Raw genomic sequence first — 25,040 nt, 5'->3', positions numbered from 1 at the left:
AAGTTCCCTACACTTCTAACGTAACATGTCTTCCAAAGAGCTTGACTGTGATTCTGAAAACGCATACCTAAAACAATCTTCTGAGTCAACAAAGATGAATTCATTATTCCTATTAAAATAAAGCATAGAACTAGAAATTTAGAATCAGATATTCATTTCATTCTAATACGTTAAATTCTTTAGAACAGGAAAAATATTTAAATGGTATAAAATTGCATATATTTTATAGGTGTGTGTATACATATAAACAGGGTATCTCAGAATATGTCACATATATTACATGTATATACCTATGTGTACTTTATACATATATATATTATCTTTTTAATTTTTTTTATTTTTTTAATATGAAATTTATTGTCAAATTGGTTTACATACAACACCCAGTGCTCATCCCAACAGGCGCCCTCCTCAATACCCCTCACCCACCCTCCCCTCCCTCCCACCCCCCATCGACCCTCAGTTTGTTCTGTTATTTTTTTAAATTTTTTTTAACATTTATTCATTTTTTTGATAGAGACAGAGCATGAGTGGGGAGGGGCAGAGAGAGAGGGAGACACAGAATCCGAAGCAGGCTCCAGGCTCTGAGCTGTCAGCACAGAGCCCGACACGGGGCTCAAACTCACGGACCATGAGATCATGACCTGAGCTGAAGTCAGACACCCAACCCACTGAGCCACCCAGGAGCCTTTGTTCTCAGTTTTTAAGAGTCTCCTAGGTTTTGGCTCCCTCCATCTCTAACCTTTTTTTTTTTTTCCCCTTCTCCTCCCCCATGGTCTTCTGTTAAGTTTCTCAGGATCCACATAGGAGTGAAAACATATGGTATCTGTCTTTCTCTGTATGACTTATTTCACTTAGCATAACACTCGCCAGTTCCATCCACGTTGCTACAAAAGGCCATATTATCATCTTTCTAAATGCAACAAAAATTATTCAGTAAAAGGCTCTCCAAAACATTTTAAATATTTTTAATTTATGTTATAAAATCCTTCCTCTCTCATCTTATTTTATATTTTTAAATTTATGATAAAAATTCTTTTTTTTTTTTGGTTTTCATTTAAATTCCAGTTAGTTAACATACAGTATAATATAGTTTCAGGAGTACAATACAGTGATTCAACACTCCCATACAACACCCAGGGCTCATCACAAGTGCACTCCTAAATCCTCATCACCAATTTAATCCATTTCCCCACCCACCTCCCTTCTGGTAGCTATCAGTTTGTTCTCTATAATTGAGTCTGTTTCTTGGTTTGCCTCTCTATAGCTTTTTTGTCCTTTGCTCATTATTTTTTTGTATCTTAAATTCCACATGAGTGAAGTTACATAGTATTTTTTTCTCTGATTTATTTCACTTAGCATAATGCATTCTAGCACTATCCACATCATTGTGAATGGCAAAATTTCATTTTTTATGGCTGAGTAATACTCCATTACACACACACACACACACACACACACACACACACACACACACACACCACTACTTCTTTATTCATTCATCAGTCCATTGTCACTTGGGATGTTTCCATAATATGACTAACGCAGATAATGCTGCTATAAACACTGGGTACATGTATCTCTTCGAATTAGTATTTTTGTATTCGTTGGGTAAATACCTAGCAGTGCAACTGCTAGATAGTAGGGTATTTTTAGCTTTTTCAGGAACCTCCATAGTTGTTTTCCAGAGTGGCTGCAGCAATTTGCATTCCCACCAAAAGTGCAAAAGAGTTCCCCTTTCACCACATCTTTACCAACACCTAATGTTTCTCATGTTGTTGATTTTAGCCATTCTGATATGTGTGAGGTGGTATCTCATTGTAGATTTGATAGGTATTTCTCTAATGATCAGTGATTCTGAGCATCTTTTCAAATGTTTGTGGGCTACTTGTATGCCTTCTTTAGAAACAAGGTCTGTTCAAGTTCTCTGCCCATGTTTTAATTGGATTATTTATTTGGGGGATGTTGAATTTTATAAGTTCTTTATGTTTTAGATACTTTCTTCCATTCCGAAGGTTGCCTTTTAGTTTTAATTGTTTCCTTTGATGTGCAGAAGCTTTTTATTTTGACGAAGACCCAATAGTTTATTTTTGCTTTTGTTTCCCTTCTTCAGGAGACCTATCTGGAAAGAAGTTGCTATAGCCAATGTCAAACAAGTGACTGCTGATGTTCTCTTCTAGGACTTGTATAGTATCAGCTCTCACATTTGGGTCTTTATTCCATTTTGAATTTATTTTTGTGTATAGTGTAAGAAAGTGGTCCAGGTCATTGTTTTTTGTGTGTTGTTGTCTGTTTACCCAACACCATTTGTTGAAGAGACTGCCTTTTTCCAATTGGATATTCTTTCTTGTTTTGTGAAGATTAATTGACCACATAGTCGTGAGTTCCTTTCTAGGTTTTCTATTCTGTTCTGTCGATCTCTGTGTCTAGTTTTGTGCCAGTATCATAATGTTTTGATCACTAGCACTTTGTAATATAACTTGAATGATGGATTTGTAACGCCTCCAGCTTTGCTTTTCTTTTTCAAGACTGTTGTGGCTATTTGGGGTCTTCTGTGGTAACAGACTTTTTAAGACTATGTGTCCTAGTTCTGTGAAAAATGCTGTTGGTATTTTGATAGGAACTGCATGAAATCTGTAAATTGTTTTGGGTAGTATGGACATCTTAACAGTATTTGTTTTTCCAAAAAATGAGCATGGAATGTCTTTCTAGTTCTTTGTGTCATCTTGAATTTCTTTAATCAGTATTTTATAGAGTACAGGTCTTCCACCTCTTTGGTTATGTTTACTCCGAGGTAGCTTATTGCTTTCGGTACAATTGCAAATGGGACTGACTCCTTAATTTCTCTTCCCTCTGCTTTATTATGAATGCATAGCCATGCAACAGACTTCTGTATGTTGATTTTGTATACTGAGACTTGAATGAAATCGTTTATCACCTCTAGCAGATTTATTTTTATTTTTTTGGAGTTGTCCAGGTTTTCTATAAAGAGTATCATGTTATCTGCAAATAGTCAAAGTTTTACTTCTCTCTTGTCAATGTGGATGCCTTTTATTTCTTTTTGTTGTCTGATTGCTGAGGTTAGGTCTTCTAGTACTATGTTAAATAACAGTGGTGACAGTGGACATCCCTGTCTTGTTCCTGGCCAGGGAGGAAAAGTTTGTCCCCCCCGAGGATGATATGAGCTGTGGGTTTTTCATATATGGCTTTATTACACTGAGGTATGTACCCTCTAAATTGAGGGGTTTTATCGTGAATGGATATTATACTCTACCAAATGATTTTTCTCCATCAATTGAAAGGATTATATGGTTCTTATCCTTTCTTTTATTAATATGGTGTGTCATGTTGATTGATTTGCGAATATTGAACCACCCTTGAAATCCAGGAACAGTTGTCTTTTGATCATGGTGATTTTTTTTTTTTTTTACTATATTGTTAGATTCGGTTCGCTAATATTTTACTGAGAACATGTGCATCCAGACCAATATCTTACTGGTCCGCTTTTGAGATGAGACAGGACACCAAACCCACCAATAGTGACGTCCTGCAGAACTCTGTGGTCAGAAGGCATGGCATGGACTGGGGTTTGTGCCGGAATTCTGGGGGGGGGGGTCTGCTGCACTGGGTTTGAGGCAAGGGTGACTGAGAAGGGCAGTCCCACCAGAGCACGAGGGGGTAGGGCCTGGCTTAAGCAAGTTCAGCAACCTGTTTTGGCACTACACTGCTTCCCACAGGTGCATCTGTGTTTATGCTGAGGGGCAGGGGAGGGTGTCAGATAGCTCCTTTGTACCTGGACAGGTGTTTCTGTGAATGCTGCTTCTCAGGAACATGCTCCAAGAAGAGAGATTAATCTTTGCCCTGTGTGCCCCAGATGTTCCTCAGATCCCTATTTTCAACAATGTCTGCCCCTGGGGTTGTTTGCCTGCCTTCTCTTCAGGAGCAGGGCAGTGCCCTTCCGGCTCTCTCCCAGCCCCACTCACTGACCTTTAACACTCCAGGCTTTCAAGCCCTGCTAGTTACAAGAACTCACAAAATTCAGACCTCCTCATTTTCCAAACCACTGGCTTTGAGAAAACATTCTCCTTGTGCATTTCTCTGTGTGCTCGCCCTTTCTCTCCCTTCTCTGCAACCATGCCTTTTTCCCCTCCACAGCACCTGTCATGTCCTTCTCCCAGAAACTGCATCTATGCACTTCCTACCTTGTTCAGTGTGGCCTCTTCTCTCCCTTTAGTTGTGGAGTTTGTTCTGTCAATATTAAGGTGATTTCTGGGGTACTCAGGATAAGTTCATAGTTAATTTAGTTCTGTTCAAGGGATGTGACGATCCTAGGGTCCTCCTACTCTGCCACCATCTTCTTCTCCTTCCTCATTTTAAAGAGTTTCCATTGCCTTTATAGCAACACACAGGTTACTGAAGCATAATATGACAGGGACGAGTTCTGACTGTATTAATGGAATAATCCTTAAGAAAAGTGAACAGTCTAGTGCACTACACATTTTATTCACACACGTGGTGTTAAAGAACAATTGCTTCAAGTGTATGAAATCTCAAAATAACGATGTATCAACTCAGTATGACATAAAAAAGAGAGATTGAGAAAAATGTACCACACCTTTGTTAAACATTAAGGCTAAATGCATGTGGTCTATAAAGGCTTTGCACTGTGTGACACTAAACATTTTCTCCTGCACTATACTACTGCATGGGAATGGAAACAGTACTGAAGAGATGGCAGAGTGGAAATATATACATATTTTCTCTATTTTCTTTTTTCTATTATATGATCTTTCATATATAAAAATTCAGTAAGAGATGTAACAAAAAGTCATGTACATGTCATAAAAACTTAATAAAGAAACAACTTAATATAGTTATTAAAATATGTTTTAATAAAAGGAATCATAAACTAGAGCTAAAATCTGTATTATGTTCTTCAAAAAAATCACATTTCCCCTCTTATGTCTGAGAGGACACCACTATTGTGAAATTAGCTTCTATCTCTTAATTCAATGTTCATACATTATATATAAATTCAGAGGGAGGATAAAATAAAGACCAAGAACTTCTTTCTCACCTATATACCATGAATGAGCAAATTACAACTAAGTGATGTAACTTAACGAAACTGAAAGTAAACAGTAACAGTAACAGTAAACAGAAAGCAGAAGCATGGGGGCACAAATTGGTAAAAACGTGAACGCAAATTTAACATCTCTAGGATCAACATTAATAATATTTCTGCATTAAATTAAAAAGTGGACTAAAGGAGCACTTGGGTGGTTCAGTGGGTTAAGCATCCAACTTCAGCTCAGGTCATGATCTCAAGGTTTGTGGATTCAAGCCCCACATGGGGTTCTGTGCTGATGGCTCAGAGCCTGGAGCCTGCTATGAATTCTGTGTCTCCCTCTCTCTCTGCCCCTCCCTTGCTCATGCTCTGTCTCTCTCTCTCAACGTAAACAAAATAAACTTAAAAAAATTTAAAAGAAGAAGTTACTGAAAGATTTAAAGGCAATTGCTGAAAGCCTGGAAATATCATATAGCTTCAAAACCAGCAAAGGAAAAATACAGAAATTAAAAAACATATATTTATATTTTTACTTATTAATCTAAGAAATTATCAGATCATATTTTTAAAATTTCAGATGTACAATAGAAACATAGCATTAAAACTATATACAAGAAGGCTGAAAAAAGGAGTAACATGTATATTGTACAATTTACTTAACAGAAAAGTTAATTGATATTTATGCCAAAGAAGAATGAAATGCAGACTGAAAATGCTATCATGATAGAGAAGCAATGCAATGGCTGACTAGGAAAATATAACAATTATGCACCTGCTTTCCCCTCACCACAAACCTAGACATTTAAAAAAGAAAAAAAATAATATATTCACAGTACTGGTGAGAGATGTTAATATACATGTATCAGAAACTGAGAGATTAAACACACAAAAGATTAATAGGGGTGTAGAAGATATGAACAATAATGCAATTATATATATATATATATTTGATATGTAAATCTGAGATAATATGATCTTTTGCATGAAATAAATTAATTCAGAATTAACAATAAAAAATTTGGTAACAAACAGCAAATATGTTTGTTGTAAACTAAAAAAATATACACTGTCACCTGTTGAAAAGGGAAAAAAAGAATAGGTGAATATTCCAAATATTAATTAACAAATAACAGAGTGTTAGACTTTAAAAAATACGGGGTTCATTAACCATAAAAATATGATAAATTACACTTCATCATAATCAAAATTTGTTTTCATCAAAAGAGAATTTTACAAGATACATATTCCAACCACAGCCTGGAAAAAAATATTTGCAATACATTTATCTGGCAAATGACTTTTTTTTTTTTCAATGTTTATTTATTTTTGGGACAGAGAGAGACAGAGCATGAACGGGGGAGGGGCAGAGAGAGAGGGAGACACAGAATCGGAAACAGGCTCCAGGCTCTGAGCCATCAGCCCAGAGCCTGACGCAGGGCTCGAACTCACGGGCCGCGAGATCGTGACCTGGCTGAAGTCGGACGCTTAACCGACTGCGCCACCCAGGCGCCCCTGGCAAATGACTTTTAACCAGAACGTGCACTAAATCATATACATGAATAATGAAAAGCAAAATTACTCAAATATTATATTAGCAAAGTAGCTGAACAACTTGTACCAAGAAGATATACAAATGGTCAATAGGTACATTAAAAAAAGATTCTCAACATCTCTACTCACCAGCATTATAAAAATTAAAGCCACAATTAGACTCACTTCCAAATACTTTGGAAGACTGGCCATATGTTGTAAAATTAAACATAAATCTACCAAAAGAGACAAGCTCTGAAACTTTAAAATCTCTTCAAGTGAGAAAGAAAGAAGTTGGGTGAAAGGGTATCATTCCTCAGAACAGCAAATACATAGTAAATTCTGAAGCAACAGAACATGCTACATATTTGAGCCATGATAATTTTTTTTCTATTGTAATTTTTAGGACAAATTTTATAGCAAGTATTTGAATGCTACCTACCATATAAAGCTACCTGACCTGCTCATTCATACCAAGACAATTCTCCTCAGTAACAATTTGTGAACTAGTCCATACATTTTGGTAATTAGGCAAATCAAGGTTTCCAGAAGAAAGTTAATATTTAAATTTTTTTTTTACTTTATTTCTCTATTTAGAGAGAGAGAGAGAGAGAGAGAGAGAGAGAGAGAGAGAGAAATGAGTGGGGGAGGGACAGAGAGAGGAGGAGAGAGAGAATCCCAAGCAGGCTCTGCCCTGTCAGTGCAGAGCTCAACATGGGGCTAGAACCCACTAACCATGAGATCATGACCTGAACCAAAGCAGGATGTTTAACTGACTGAGCCACTCAGGGATCCCTAAATTTCTTTTTTTTTTAATCTTTATTTATTTATTTGGAGAGAGAGGGAAAAACATAGAGAGAAGGAGGGAGAGAATCTGAAGCAGGATCTGAGCGGTCAGTGCAGAGCATGATGCAGGGCTCAAAACCACCCACCGTGAGATCACGACCTAAGCCAAAATCAAGAATTGGACCCAGGCCCTAAAATTTTTATTATCTGATCTATTAATCTCTCCTAAGAAGCCCATTCTATCAAATGGGTTCTTTGTAATACAAACCAACACCAGAAATCTAACTGCTCATCCACCAATCCTACCAAATCACCCCATCTTCCAAAATTTTGTTTTAATCCAATATCCCCAATACATAATGCCTAATGCCAAAGACTGCCTAGCAAAGCCTTGGCTAACACACATGTATGGATCAGGTGAACGAACTTTTCAGCATTACTCTATTCTTCAGGTTGTATGATACTATCATTGACTGACTCAAAATTTCTTTGTTGAAGCTCTAACCCCTAGTGTGACTATATTTGGTGACAGGGCCTGTAAAGGGGTAATTCAGGTTAAATGAAGTCATAAGAATAAGGCCCTAAGCCAATATGATGCATGGTCTTTTAAGAAGAGCAAGAGACACCAGGCATGAGCATGTGGAGAGAAGGCCACATGAGGACAGAGAGAAGGTGACAAATCTGCAAGCCAGGAAGAAGGAATCCAAAGAAATTAAGCCTGTAGGCACTTTGATTTTGGACTTCCACCCTTCAGAAAAGAAAATAAATTTCTGTTGTGTAATGCATACATTCTGTGGTATTTTGTTACAGCAAACCAAGCATTGCTGTAAAACCTGCCAGTCTGGTTGAAATAAATGGTGACTAGCTTTTCAGACATGTTTAAATCCTTGATCAGCACCACTTGAAGAAAGTCTTATTGGACATCTCATGGAGTGAGGGGTCTGGTTTCCCAAGACAGGCTTTCTGCTCCAAATGGTATATTCTTTTCTTTGTTAATGCAGTAATGTATACTCATTTGAGTAAAAAAAATATAGATATAAACAATTAGAAAAAATATCAAGTAAATCTAGACTGATGAGATTATCTAGGCCAAAATGGCAGAAACAAAGTTGTGCAAAAAGAGTGGCATGTATATGTTCATGTGTATAATGAGAAGGTGAGAGGAACGGACTGCTATGTAAGAATTACAAAACTTAGTGTAATCAGTTGGAATACTAAATGTAACTTCTCCTTGCATATTTTGACTTATTTGTTCTTCTCCCCATACTGAAACTTATGCTTGATGATACCTCAACTAGTTATTTTACAAGACATGATAATGAACTCAGAGTGAGGGCATCGAAAACAACTTCAGCCCTGAAGCAAACCCAATTATTTGGTCTATTGACATGATGTTAGAGAAAGTGTCACTATACTCCTTTTTCAGATCATGATTATGATACCAGGAACTGTGGCCCAACATGTTCACCACTCTATCTCTATGACCTAGGACTTATACCTATTTCAAGGATAAAGGTCATCAAGTATTTGTTGAATTTGAACATAATAAATGTTAAAAAACAATTAACAATAATATCTGCTGGTTAACAAAATAGACAAGTATGTTGTTCCTGTTCAATTCAACAACACTGGCAAAAATAGAACTTCACTCATCACTTTTTACCACTTCTTTTCTATTCTCTCTTTGCTCTTTTTGGATGACTCCTTTTTTTTTTTTTAATTCTATTTTAGAAAGAGAGCACGTGTGAGCGAGGGAGAGGGGCAGAGGGAAAGAGAGAGAGAATCTTAAGCAGGCTTCATACTCAGCACAGAACCTGATACAGGGCTCCATTTTATGACCCTGGGATCATGACCTGAGCCAAAATCAAGAGTGGGACGCTCAACCCACCATGCCACTCAGGCACCCCTGGATGACTCTTTCTGTCTTTACTTCTCCAACAGTCCATTTTAGTGTACACAGGACACATATTTTATAAATATTAAATATTTCCATGTTCTTTCACTTCTTGGTCAATGTGTTACTAAATTCTACTTCCCATAAACTCTCCTCTATCAATAAAAAAATTGAAAAACTCATATGTTTAACCTACCTGAGTACTGTTTTTTTCTAGAATGTACTCTTCCACCACATAATCTCTGGGATCCTTCTCCTCAATAATCTGTAAAATCTCTGACTCATTATCATGTTAGGATTAGTAACTTTACATAACTATTGCATTAAATTTCATGACTGTTCTACTCTTAATTCCATTAATGTGAATTACGACACTAAAATAGAGTAAGCATGTGTAAGGAAACCAAAAATTAAAATCAATCTCAAGCATAACTGTGATTGAAGTAGAACTTGTTAACTATTTTCGTGAGAAGAAATGTTGCTTCAAATCTTGGCCTTAATGCCAGCAGAACCCCAATACACTCTGATTATTTGAGTGATAAATGAATCTAGCTCCTTTCTTTATTCTTCTCTCCCTCATTAGAGCTCCGTCCTATAGCCATAAAGCCCACTCCTGCCTATTGCCTTCACCCTAATTAAGGAAAGATGGGGTACTGGCAGCCGTGCTGAGTAGCATTGTCTGAGTGTAAACTCCATTCTCAGCATCAATTTTATTACCCTCATTCATTCCTATCTCAGCTCAGCAGATAAGAAAAAAAATTAATATAAATGGATGGCTAATGCTCTATGAAAGAGATAAAAGAATAGTGGGAAAAAAACAATAGTTCAAAATGGTCTCAACTTCTCTAACCCTCTGCATAATCAGGAAGCTGGTAAAGCTCATTCACACTTGGTAGATGTCAAAACCTTCCTGCTGAGCCCCTTGCACTTCAGCAGAGGAGCAATCAGCAGAGCAGGAGGAAAACAACAGATTATCATTTACTGACAGAGTGATTCTGGCAAGTTACTCAACCAGTTTAAGTGTGTATCTTCCTCTCTGTAATGGGGGGAAAAACACACACATGCAAGGTGAACAATGTATTTTGTGGAACAGTCTTTATAAACTATAAGGCACTCTAAACTGTAATTCTATATTTTTTTATAGTTTAGGCACAAGAAACTGAGTCCCATATTATCCTTTATACTGCCAGTATAACTAATAGTCTAGCAATAATGTCTTGGATATCATGGTCTAAAATACATTTTAAAAATGTTATCTACAGATGAGATTTCCATCAATTATGCATAGGTTTACAATTGAAGAACTGTATTAACCATGTGTTTGTCATGCTTTGACACCTGCGGCCTTGCTGGCCCTAGAGAGACTGCCCCTTCCAAGATTAGCCAATTCCGAGAGACAGTAAACAACACACCTGTAAGCATGCATTCGCTGTATAAACCACTCCATCCAGAGCCCACATCCCCGCCCACATCCCCAGCAGATCCTCTGGCTATCACAGGGCTAGCACTCTGCACTGATCCACCTGCCCTAGTCCTCAGAGGAATAAATACCAGACAACGGGGGATGGCCCTAACCCTCCAGAGCCTGCTGAAATTATTCAAACCATCCAATCCTAAACCTGCTTAGCGGGCTTCCCTTGCCCATTCCATCCCACAGAAACCACAATAAAGGCTCTTACCCATGTTTTTCTCTCACTCTCTGCCTCCTCACTGACCCCTGTGCTTCTCTGCAGGGCCCTGCACTGTGAGTTATGCCTCCTATTTCTATGTATCCATGAAAAGAAAAGCCGCTTCTTTCACGATAGTTATTTCCATGTCTGCATGTTTTACCATACCTGTTTTCAAACAAATTGTGGCTACTCTTAAAATATGAACATAATCTGTTAATATTAATTTTTTATGAATCATCCTCTGAACATTTTCAGGCAAATATTTTATCATTTTACAAGATTTTCATTCTTAAAATAGGCAATATTGATCACTTCTTCTGTAATTACGACTTGCTTAGAAAAATATTTAAATACATTTATATAAATGCAGATATGCCACTGTGAGGGAAAGATGGAGAATTTAAATAATAATTATACCTTTAAAATACTTCTGTAAGAAGTCAAAGACCTCAGGGTTAATTTTAACTCAGGTGTAAAAACTTGCTATAAAACAGAATGAATTAAAAGCAATTTCAAGGCTTTGGAATCAAATCTGTTAATCATACACCCATGCATTTCATATTTTTCTCCTCTTTCACTAGACACTTTTCTGGGAATAGTGAAACAAAACAGAGAATAAACCTACCTTGAAAATATTTTTTTTATCCTCTATTTTCAGTCCATAAATCAGTTAATGGGGAAGTTGAACCAGTTTTCTAAACCATTGTATTTAGCATTTATGTGCCTTGAAAGGGTTTTGACATAACAACAGAAGCAGCAATCATGGAAGCTGTTACAGATCAAGAAGTCAGAGGAGAGTATCGCAGGGCCCTGACATAAATTTATGGAGTAAAACAGCAAATGTTGAAATGCACTGTGACTGTGGTAGCTGGCTAAAAAAAGGGTATGGCAAGGTTATGTTGTGTTATCAAGACTGAATTCCTAAGAACAGCAGTTAAGGCAGAAATTGATATGAACAGAAAACAAGGCATCTGTAAAAATATAATAAAATAGGAATCAACCACCGAAAAACAAATTGTAAGAAAACTCCAGTAACAAGAAGTCAGAGTATTTGGATCTCTAAATTTAAACACACCACAAATAATGCTATAATAAGAGAATATACATGCATTTGCTCTGAAAAAAATCTTACACCAAAGTGTATCCTTTCATATATTCAAAGAGGAATAATAAGGGCCTGACAGTCCAAGAAACAGTGTTGTTGCCACACTGCATAAGGATTTACCCAATGTATCATTTAATTTTTTTTTGAGAGAGAGAGAGAGAGAGGGAGAGAGAGAGAGAGAGAGAGAGAGAGAGAGAGAGAGAGAATGAACGAACATGACTGGGGGAGAGGGGCAGGCAGAGAGAGGGAATCCCAGGCACATTCCATGCCCAGTGCAGAGCCCAAGCTGGGGCTCAATCCTACCACCCTGGAATCATGACCTGAGCCGAAATCAAGAGTCAGACACTCAACCAACTGAGCCACCCACGCATGCCCAATGCATCTTTTTAAAATACCTCATATATAAATAGAGTATTGAAAGAATGTTGAAAGAACAACAATCACTTCCACTGGTATGTGAAATAGATGATTCAAATGCGTTCTGCTTACATCACCACCTTCTCCAAACACCTTCCTGCACAACATAAACTGTTCTGAAATACAGAGTATTTAACAAGAAAATACTATTATTCTATTTAATGGTAACAAATGGTTCCACTCAAAGTACAGTATTTTCTCCTCATTCACTGTCATATCAAAAATTATGTATATTTTACCATGATTAAAAATTTTTAAACATTAAATACATAAAATATATAAAATAAATATAAAAATCAAGTTACTTTATCTTGTTTAACTTGGGATGAGAATGGGAGTTCTAATTCATCAAATAAGATCTTGTTATGCAAATGATAAATAGAGTATACATTTCGGAATAGTGAGCCTACAATAAATAAACTCAGTTTACCCTTATAACCATTAGGCATGGGAGATATAAAGACTGACAGTGTGGATACAAATTTCCTACCCTGGAGGAGTTCACGAAAAGATGATGACATGAAACGAAGGGGAAACCCTGACGCGGATGCTTTCCCAGAAGTACAACTAGCGCTAAGCACAGCACGTAACCCAAAGTAGGTGATCCAAACTTTTTCTGAATTACTAAATGATGTTAATATAAATATATCAGAACATGTCACGGAATCACAAAAGATGGACAATTTTACTTTGTGCTATTAAAGTGGCCTGATGAGTTGAGGACAATCAACGGGAGTAGGAAAATCTCAGAGGAGGGAGGCAGCAACAATGGAGAAAACCATTCCAGACCAAGAGAACGTCAAGAGCAAAGGCACCAACGTGTGTGTGAAAAGCCCATTTTATATTCTGGAATTTTCGATAAATGTAGATGGATATAGAGATTGAAAGCAGACAGAGATTTGATGAACATCCCATCTCAGGAGGCCTATTTTACTCTGCATGTAAGCCTTCATCTAAGCATCTCTACATCCCAAACTCTAAGTGTAAGTGCCTCCAGCTAATGTTTCCAAACCATGCTCCCTGACTGAACCCACCTCAGGCCAGAAATGTGACAATATGGGCCATGTTTTGTGGGAGTTCTAGTAAAACACTGCTTATTTTTTTGGCGTCAAGGATTTCATAAGTCTCAGAGTCAATGCAGTGTAATTGGATCATTATAACTAAGACATAAATTCCCTTTAAACAGTGTGTTACTTCTTTCTTAAGTCTTTAGTTGCTGTATTCTGCACTGAACTCAACAAAGTAACTTGCCTCAGGGTGTCCGAGTGGCTCAGTTGGTTAAGCCTTTGTCCAATTCTTGGTTTCAGCTCTGGTCATCATCTCCCAGTTCACGAGTTTGAGCCCCATGTCAGACTCTGCACTGACAGAGAGGAACCTGCTTGGGATTTTCTCTCTCTCCCTTTGCCCCTCCTGTACATTCATATTCTCTCTCTCTCTCTCATAATAAATAAACTTAAAAAAAAAAAGTAACTTGCCTCAAAACATTCCAAAAGCAAAGTAGCTACAAAAGCAAAATGAATGGCTGGTATTTTTCTTCCATGACGGTAGGTTTCTGAATCCTCTACTGTTGTTTAATAGAAGTGCAGAGTAATGTTAACTTGTAAAAAGTTCCTTCCAAGAGATCTTCAGAGCCCAAACATTCAGAATTATAGACAGTCAATTGGAAGCAAGCTAATGTGACTTCTTTTGATAGAAGCCTAGTGAAAATAGCCTAGCAAAGTTGTCCATTTCCATCGTCAATGAGAATCCAAGTTTCTACTCCAGACAGTCCCCTCACAACAGCAAATTTCCATTTTGCGCTTACTGATTCAAGTTCTTTATTAGTTTGATCAGGCTGCCATAAAAAATCACCAGGCTGGGTGGCTTAAAGGAAATTTCTTTTCTCAATTCTCGAGGCCGCAAGTCCTCTGTGATTCCAGTATCAGTAGAGTTGGTTTCTTCAGAGGCCTCTCTCGTTGGCTAACAAATGACTCTCTTTTCCCTGTGCGTTTCATAATCATTCCTTTGAATCGTATCTAAATTTCCTGTTCTCATAAGGACATCAGTAATACTGGATTAGGGTCCACCCTATTGACCTCATTTTAACTTAATTACCTCTTTAAAGACTCTATCTGCCAATATGGTCACTTTCTGAGGTACTGGAAGAACTCTAACATACGAAGTTTGGGGAGACACTATTCGGTCCATAACAGATACCGTTCTGAATGCCTTGTATACATTATTTTATTCGACCTTAAAAACCAACCTGTAAGACAGTTTTTTTACACACATTTTACAAATGAGGAAATTAAGTGAAAAAATGGTTAGTTAACTAGCCCAAGTTCAGACAGGTAGCAAGTGAAGAAGCTCTCACATATAAATCCTGGCATTCTCCCTCCAGTATCCATGCTATTAACAACCTACCTTCTATTGAAATTAGCTCACCTTCTAAATATTTATCTTGAGAGCATGTGAGAGTGCAAGCGGAGGAGGGGCAGCGAGAGAGGGAGAGAGAGAATCCCATGCAGGTTCCCCACTGTCAGCACAGAGCCCAACACAGAGCTCGAACCCATGAACTGTGAGATCGTGGCCTGAGTAGAAACCAAGAGTCATGCTCAACTGACTAAGACACCCAGGCGTCCTGAAATTAGCACACCTTCCAGATAAAACCTCTCCTATATGAATTTCTTCAAAATCTCTCTCCTTTATAACTCAAAAGTTTCTCTATATTTCAGCCTTGTTTTTAATCATCTGCTTTCTATGGTGAAAGCAGCTTACTTTACTGACAAGGTTGTAACTTTGTGCTACAATTTCCCCTTTAGGAAGCTTCACTATTTCCCTCTTCACCAGATTTGCATGGTCTCCTTTTCCCCTCATAGTGTGCGATCTAAACCACTCCCAAATAATATCTTTCCCATTTCCATTTACTATCAAATTCCTTTAAAATTAAATAAATAAATGATGTCAGCTACTCATCTACACCTGAACTTTGTCTTTTCCTTTACCAGTGAAACTGAGATCATTTAATTAATAATGCTTTGCTCAGCCAATTCTCATTAGGAGCAGCGTACCTTACTCATAAAATTTCTTCTGCACTTACCACTCTGATACTCCACTCTTTATTTTCCTCTGACACCTCTGATGGTTTGCAGAGAGTTATACATCATTTCTAAATCCCATTCAGGTTTACAAGAGATGATTTCATTCATTAGGATTCCTTCCATTAGTAGAGAACCAAAATGGAGAGGACTGAAGGTGTCCAGAGGACATACAACCAAAAGTTATTAAACTACTTTCTAAAGAAGATGGCTCTATAAACTAAAAACAAAACAAAACAAAACAAAAACCTGTTTTTGTCAAAGTGAGCCTGAAATTGAAAGTGGGGATTAGTAAGAGTTAGGTTAGGCTGAATTGCTTTGATTAATGTATATATACTCTACCGGTAGGCTTCCTCTGAGAGGAAGGACCTAGAGATGTAAATATCAACAACTAATGCAAACACAAGCATTGATGCTAAAGGGTTAACAAGGGACCTTGGGGAATACACACGCATTGTGAGGGTTTTTTTAATTTGTTAACTGTGCATTAAAGAATGCATCTCACCTTTAATTTTCCCTGAAAATTTTTCAATAGCTATATGTTGTTCACTTTTGTTTCTTGTGAGTAGATTCTTTAGGAATATTCAGAGGTTCTAATTTCAAAGATAAGAAATGGGACTTAAGAACCATGACAATAAGCAGTCATCTAATATCTAAACAGTGTAGCATTTTCATAGAAAGTTATAGAGTGAAAAAGAAAAATGAACACATAAAAACAAGTGATTTTTAGTATAATGACCAATGATTATCAATTAAATTATTAATTACACTCATTCACATTTAGTAAGTTTGTCTACACAGGAAAATAAAACTGGAGTTCATCAATTATCCAGAAATTTTATATGATTTAAAAGCACCTTTTTATTATACACATACACACATTAACACAAACAGGTTGGAGGATTCATTATCCAGAATATCATTTAGAAATACAGAGATTATATATTTCTGTTCTCTTTGTTAGTGAATTCAAAAATCATCCAATAGCTAGATACTGTATACCACGGAACTTTAATACTAAAGCATTTATTTCCTAAAACTGAGCAGCCATATTCATTTTTAACATAAATCCTTTTTCTTGTATAAGTTTCCTTTTAGAAAACTGTTCCACTTCTGTACAACCATGCATATAATGAGTAACAAAATCATCAATAATGATAGTGATGCTATTACTTACAATTAATATTCTTGCTAACAAAGGGTCCCAATATAAAAAGAGAAGAGGAAAGGACACTCTCTGATGTGATCTCTGTGCACATTCTACAGGGAATGCTTACCATCCTACATCATTAAAGACTCCCTTTTTTATCCAGTGAAAGTGCTACCACAATTTCACATTTCATTTTGCTAGAGCATAACATCTCTGTACCATGGACAACAAGAGGCACACCTAAATCCACCTACAACAAGCAGCATCTGCATATGGAGGTGGTCTCCGTGGCTCCTTTACAAGCACATTTCAGGCCTCACTGCAAAGTAAATCTTTTCTATATACTTTGTTGGTGGGGTTAAAAATGACAGTTAAAAAATATCTGCAGAGTACATAAGATTAAGTGATTGCAGCTATCAGGCATTACACAACTCCTAGAGGTTACTTTCATCCTCCTCGTCCTTGATTCTTGAGTCACTGACTTTAAAATAACTCCTGGAAGACACTGTAAAATCATTCCAAATCAAAGATTTGGGTATATTAATATGCTTACCTTTTAACCAAGATAGTTGGAATTCTTCAAACTGCTAATTCCAGAGAAAGACTCTAAGTGACTTAACACTGACTTTGACTGCCCAACCCTATAACAGGTTTAGTAACACAGAACCATCAGTGGGTGTGGTTTCTCCCTCCCCTTCCCTTTATAACCTCATCGCTGTGCCCCAAGTTTTACTTCACAGACTACCAAAGGAGCTAAGAAATTGCTTTCTTTTTCAGTGGGACCCTGTGGATGACTCATAAACAGACATTTGGTAGGCTGGCAAAATATTGTACTATGAATGTCCACTAATGATGTCCCATTGTTTTTAAATCTCCTTCTCAGTGTGGAGCTGCACTAATTGAGGGCTGACATAGGCACAAGTCCGGTTCCTGAGGTGCTACACAGTTAATATCAGTCAACTCTGCACTTTCTGTCATTCTGGGGTTACTGGAGCGCTTACACCATACTTTGGATTACATTCATATATAAAATTATACATTTCATTTGAGCATTACTAGCTTTCCTTTTCCCTGAGTTGATTTCTTAAATCTTTTTTTTTTTTTTTTTTCTTGCAAAAGTAACAGGTAGATATAAGGACATGCAATGAGTCAGGGATCCATTCAATTCCTTAATATATAGTTTCTTTCAACAGTATCTTCAGACGATATGGACAACTCAGGACGAAGCATGAAAACTATTAATACTACAGCAAATACCATCCATCCATCAGTAAAATCTGTCATAAAAAATAATTAGAATCTATAATCGTGTACTTATTGTATTGCCTTTTAATACTTGGCCTCAAAAGCAGGTGAGGTAACCACAGTTTTATTGGTAACTTTTAGTAATCAGAAAAATGGAAATTAAAACCCAGATTTATGTGAGTCTAAAACTTGTGTGTGTGTAACTATTAAACAGCACTGGCTCATAATTGTTTTCTTGCATTCCTGGGAGAAGTAAGGATATACTTATTCTCTGTCCTACCCTTCCTTTGACTAACATCGTATTTTGAGAAATAACTAGTGTTACATAACTGACATCTACCACAATTATGCCCATCCTATGGGCATTATTAACCAAGAAATAAGCAACTGACTTAACCAAGTTTCTGCATTTATAGATCCTTACAAGGGACATTTTAAACACCTCTTGCATACATTCTATTCTCTCTTCTGAATATATGATACCATTATAATCTCATATTTTGTAATGGATAAGCATTTTACATTTCCCAAATATTTTAAGCATTTTAGATTCTCCATAGTATAACATTTTATAGGGTGCCACTAATAAACCTTTACATTAAAAACATTAACTTGTTATCATTTCACAGATCTGCTAAATGTATCATCTGAGATAACTACATCAAATAAATGCTTTTTAGAATACTGCCAGAATTGGTTGGCAATAAACCATGCTAAAACCATTTGTGTGAAGATATAAAATAGATTTTCCTAAGTTGCTTTTCCAAAAGCATATGTGAAAGAAAAAATTAATGTGGTCTTTGAACAACATGAATTATTAAATAAAAAGCATTACAAAAGATATAGAAATATTTAATTACATTGGTAAAGCTTAATTAGATGATCTCATAGAAGTAGAATAATATCAACTTCTCTTTTAACAACCCAATTAAAAAAAAATGTTTTTCTAAGCTGTTCCAATTCCTACATACACTTGTTTCAAATTTTAAACTAGTTAAATATCCCCATCTTCTTAGTCTTACATATACACAATACATAAAGCATAACTATTTATTGATCTCTGATTGCAACAGTATTAAAATAATAACTGGAGTACTGCATTTATAGGGAAGAACTAGATTTAACTTTATAAATATTCATATATTCTAGACAAGAAACATGGGCCTAAAGTTTATACTGCACACTAACAATCTAAACATGCAATTCAAATAAACCATCTGTAGTCTTCCTGATGATCCATCTGTGGGGATATTTAAACAATGACAGCACAGGTGAACAGTCACAATAAATCTCTTGAATTAAAATACACAAGCACGTGCACTCACACGCGCGCACACACACACACACACACACCCATACCAGTTATTGACATTAGTTTTGCAAAATTATCCAACTTTAAAACTCAACAATGATTTCCTGTAATCGTGCATGCTGCCTTTTCTTAGACTCACCTACATGAATTAAGAATAAAATTTAAGGATCTATGACATCCATTTAGTGAACAAGAACAATCTGGAAAAATCAAGTCATACCCCCTGTTTACAATATACAAAATGCAGGGAATAAAGGGCGAGCAAGCTAAGTTTTCTGTTTAGTTTATTTGAATCTCAATTTTAATAATACTTTGCCATATGCATACATACCCTGGATACTTTTATTCATCCTTAGGTAGAATTACAGTCCATAAAATTCAAGTTAGTAATGAGAGGAGAGATGCTTTCTGACATAAATACTCCTGAGAATTCAAAGCACTAGTAAGCCATTATCTTTAGTTTAGAAGGTAAGGAAGAAGGTTAGAAAGCATTTACATTTCAGTTACCAAATAATGTATGATACATGTATATTTACTCTTTAGCATCACAAGGTTGAGTTTCTGTCAATGTCTGCTTATTAATTAGGATAAATATTTGAAGGTGATTGTCCAAGGTCCAACTACCTAAAATCTTGAGATTAAGTATGTTTTTAATAGGAAATTGCATTTGCTAGAATGGTTTGTGCCATGAAAGTTTGAATTTGTTCACTTATCCACTGTGACCTCACTGATCTGCTTAATTAACTCAAATATAATTTAAAAACTATCCGGATTTTCTTAAAGTTAGGAAAAGTACAGAGTATCAGCATTTTCTTTAAGACTATATTTTTTTCTAAATAAAATATATTAGTGATTATTACTATGTTCATTTTAATGCAAACTCCAAAATCTCCTTCTTCTGTGCGCTAAAGAAGACTTATTTTATAGATATGATCAAATTATCATTTGAAATAGTCCCAGTAAACATAATTTCCCATTAATTTACTAAAATAAACATAAAAGATACAACTACTTCAAAGTTTTATTTACATTCCTTAAGGGTTCTCATAAACATATTTTCATCACTTTTAAATCTTAAATCTTTACTGGAAATTATTTTGATATGAAACAACTTTTCATATTTTGTGCCCCCTACAAAAAAAATTGTAAAAAGACTCAGATTTATTTTCTCTGTTCATGACTAGATAATATGTAGCAAGCATTTGCTGTTCATTTTGTGAAATTGTCAGGTATGACGAAGAAAAAAATTTAAAACTTAGCTTCGGAATCTATAAATAAAGGTATGCACAGTCTGATGCAATAATATTAACGTTTTAGAAGAAGAAAAAAACGTTCCCTTTAATTTATCTCATTTTCCCCACACGCCCACCAATTTTATTCAGCCATACCTTGGGCATCTCTTATTTTTCTTTTTCTTTCTTGCAAAAAGAAAGCTAAAGAACAAGGGTCCTTGAGAAGGGAAAAAGAGAATCCAAAGTTATCTTGCTCTGATTTAAAAGGGAGGACTATGAGGATAAGAAATAATTATACAATGAAATTCAGGGACGGATTAAATCCAGCAGAGAATCCCCTATGTACTGCGTATGGGGGATCAGGAAGGACAGCTTTCCTTAGCCTGTTGTTTCATAATCTTTCCTCCAGCAAATTTTGCCTCTTGAAGTCTCTCCTACAGGTTTTGCATGCCTAGAAAAGAGTCTGAGCCCACAGTCACAGGCTGTTGAATAGCCACAGGCTTAGATACTGGCAAGGGTTTCATCCTTTTTAGTTTCCTCAAAAAGAAAATAAAAACAATTCACAAAAAACACCATAGGGATAAGAAGAAAATGGAAAGGAGCACAGATAAAGACAGAGAGGCACGGTTCTCCTGCAGACTAAGCATGCGGGGCTGTGTGCACTACAAACTCCTTTCTGTACTGCTTTATGTTCAAAATGCCAAATGTGCCCATATTACCCTCAAGAGTATAGCTGGTCTGTTTGGGCCAAAAGGTCTATAGACCCAACCATATTGCAAAGCTTTTCCACTAAGGCTGTCAGCTCAGACACAGATGACATCCTCTCTTGGTAGGACTTTGACTGCCATCATGACTATCATGCTGGGAAATTCATTCATATTAAATTTTACCCTGGACCCCTCTCCAACTCCCTGCTCTGGAACACTAACTAGATTTATTTAGGAATAAAACTAGTATTCTCTGTGTAAGCCCCACTAGACAGAGAAAAGGAGAACTGTGAATCTGTATAGAAGTCAAATGGATTTTCCTTCCCCAGTAAAGAGTGTCTGACATACCCTTTTATTAGAGCATTATTTATACTATATTAAGAAATTATGTTAGTATCTGTTATTTACACTGGACTAAAATCTCCTTGAAGGCAGTGTTTTTCTTTGTTGTCATACACTTGATTCTAAAACTATGATTTTCAGTACTGGATGTTTACTGTGTGAATAGATTATTTTAATCAATAGATGATTTTATCATCCTGTTTTTCCAGGTTTCTCTGACCATCCTACAGGCTTCAATTTCACTGCACGGTTTTCAATTCTCATTCACTTTGCAATATTATTCTGTTTCGTTTTGATGATTTTGATACTATGCCTGCATTTAATCAGGAACACACACAGATTAGTCCCCTCATTAGTACCCACACTGTGAGATGTGTCTCAGATGCAAAAATATATGGAAGTTACCAATAAGGACTCAGTGGCTTGATTTGGATGTTTTACAAAGTTAGATCTACAGAATAGATATTGAACCTGGTTCCAGGAGCCTTCTGTGGGTTTCCCAGAGATGTTGTAACATCAAAATATTTTCCTTTGTGTGACATAACAGTAGATAAAGAAACCAAAGATCAATCCCCAAGTAGCATCAAAATTTTACCAGAAGTAATGACCCAAATGATCAGTGATATTGAGCATCTTTTCATGTACCTGTTGGCAATCCGTATGTATTCTTTGGGGAAAAAATGTCTATTCAGTTTCTCTATCCATTTTTAATTGGATTGTTTGTTGTTGTTTGAGTTTATATATTATGTAATAATAACCCCATGTCAGATATATGGTCTGTAAATATTTTTTCCCATTCTATAGGTTACCTTTCCATTTTGTTGAATGTTATTATGCTGTGCAGAATCAAAACCACAATGAGATATGACCTCATGCCTGTTGTAATGGCTACCATCAAAAAGGCAAGACAGACAAGTGTTGGCGAGCATGCAGAGAAAAAGGAACCTTTGTACACTGTTGGTAGAAATGTAAATAAGCCACTATGAAAAACAGTATGGGGTTTTCTCAAAAAATAACAAAATAGTGACATCATATGCTCTGGCAATCCTACCTTTGGGTCTATACCCAAAGGAAATGAAAACAGGATTTCAAAGAGATATCTGCCCTCCTATGTTATTACAGTGTTACTTACAACAGCCCAGATATGGAAACAACCTAAAACTCTGGCAATGGATGAATGAATATAGACGTGACATCATTTATAATGGAATATTTTCACCCAGAAGAAAGAAGGAAATCCTGTCATTTGTGACAGCATGGATGGATCTTGAGGGCATTATGCTAAGTGAAGTAAGTCAGACAAGGAAAGACAAATGCTTTATGATCTCATAAATGGAATCTAAAAATACTGAGGCTGTAGAAAGAGAAAGCTGAACGGGACCAGGAGCTAAGGTGTTGGGGGTAAATAGGAAGATACTTGTCCAAGGGTACAAATTTCTAGCTATAATTCAGGGGATCTAATGTACAGCATAGTGATTAGAATTAATAATACTGTATTTTATGCTTGAAAGTTCCTAATAAAGTAGATTTTAAATATCTCAACACAAAATTAAATGGTAATTATGTGACACGATGCCAGTGTTACCTAGCTATGGTGGTAATCATTTTGCAGTAAGTGTATCAAATCAACACACTGCACACCTTAAACCTACATAATGTTCTATGGCAATCATAGATCAAAGCTGGAAAAAAAAGAAGTGATTCAGTAAGAGAGGCCTGAGAGAAGAAAAATCTGCTCTTTAACAGTTTTCCTGGAAACTGATCATCTTGAATAGGGACGTGAGAGTCTTTTTTTTTTTTAATAACAAGTATTAGTTTTTCAAACATTCAAAAATCTGTAAACTTCTTCAGGAAATAATATAAACAGAGTTTTTGTTTTTTTTTTAAATGACTCTATGCTTCAAATTTTTATTTGATGATTTTCAGATACTTTCTCCAGTATTAATTCATATATAAACCTAGTAGCAATAATTCTCTTATTTTCTGATATAAAAACAATACAAGAAATTATTTGGTAAAACATTATTATATATTATATATTTATATATATTATAATGCTTAGATTTGAATTTCTAACAGTTTCCTATAAATATTTTTCCAAGTTTATTTGTATGATAGCAAATCCCAAAATGTCATCAATATCACAGAAATTAAATGTAATGAGGCACTGAAACTTAAGGGTGTGGAATTCCATGGTAGATAGTGGAGTAGAAGGATCCTGGGCTCAACTTGTCTCATAAATACAACTAGATAATATCCCCAGTAGCATAAACAACACAGAAAATTACACCAAAACTGGAATAGACTGTCCATAACTAAAAGTACATAAGAGGCCACATCAAAAAGGGTAGGAAGGTTGAAGATCCTGGTGGAAGCCAAAGGGACCTACAGGACTGTGTCAGGGCTATAGGAAATGGGAGTCCCCACCTTTAAAGAGACAGCACAACAACCAACCATGCGGAGATACAGTAAAGAAAAGTTATACAGCTAGCTCTCTCTCTCTCTCTCTCTCTCCCCCTCAAAAATAAATAAACATTAAAAACAAATTTTTTTAAAGGGGGGGTGCGCAACTGGGTTGCTCAGTTGGTTAAGTGTCTGACTTCAGCTCAGGTCATGATCTCACAGTTCATGAGTTCGAGCTCCATGTCAGACTCTGTGCTGACAGCTCAGAGCCTTCAGATTCTGTGTCTCCCTTTCACTCGGCCCCTTCCCTGCTGTGGGCTCACTCTCTCTCTCTCTCTCTCTCTCTCAAAAATAAATAAACATTTACAAAATTTTAAAAAAAGAAAAGGTATACAGCAAAGATATTTGTTTACAAATCTCAGAGTGTGTGCTAGAGGTGCCGGGATCTTTGGGACACTTCTCCAAGAACCAAAGAGCTGTCAGGCATCATATCCCTCATCTCCCAGACTGCATACATGGACACCTGCAGAAATCAGTGCACCGTAAACCTCTGCACCTGTCCTGCACGTACGCCACCTACACTGACCTTCTGCAGATCCCCTCCTTCAACGTGGCAGGCATCTTCAGGGGTTTTCTCAGGCAGCTTCAGGTCCTCTCCTGTAGCAACTACTGAGGACATTGCTGGCATTGTCCCCCCCCCCCCCCCCCCGATGCCTGCATTCTCCTGTGACCCTGCCTCAATCAATACACCCTTGGCCAGAGCCCATCCAAAGTGGGGCCAGAAGCCTGAAAGTGTGCAAGCAGAGCCAACAGGAGACAGCACCACTTCAAAGTGGTTTCTGCCCTGGGAAGAGGGGGAAATAATCACACAGACCATTATGAGTGCAGCACCACAGGGGCAGACATCTGGTATGACTGCAAGCCCCACCCACCAACAAAAGCTGCTCAGGGGGCAACACAAGGAAAGCCCCCTAAAGTTCAGTACTATTGCATCTCTGGAAAATTCATGGTTTGGCCTAATTCAAGTCCAAAGTGGCCCCACTAACAACACAGGGACCAACCCTGCCCACAATAGGCAAAAAGAACAACTGTAGACGACTGG

At 36.7% G+C, this 25,040-nt stretch overlaps 1 protein-coding gene across 1 annotated transcript in view; it reads right to left on the bottom strand.

Annotated features, from left to right (window-relative positions):
* Positions 1-24,581, bottom strand: part of SGCZ (sarcoglycan zeta) — a 654,868-nt gene extending 630,287 nt beyond the window's left edge. Inside the window, exon 1 of the mRNA XM_047856390.1 lies at positions 24,525-24,581. The gene's annotated coding sequence lies outside the window, so the exon portion shown is untranslated. The remainder of the gene's footprint in view (positions 1-24,524) is intronic.
* Positions 24,582-25,040: the final 459 nt, after the last annotated feature.

Source organism: Prionailurus viverrinus, chromosome B1 (genome assembly GCF_022837055.1).
Source record: "Prionailurus viverrinus isolate Anna chromosome B1, UM_Priviv_1.0, whole genome shotgun sequence".
NCBI classification, from domain to species: Eukaryota; Metazoa; Chordata; class Mammalia; order Carnivora; family Felidae; genus Prionailurus; species Prionailurus viverrinus.
The sequence above is the reverse complement of the archived record's forward strand: the minus strand, read 5'-3'. Positions and strand labels throughout refer to the sequence as shown.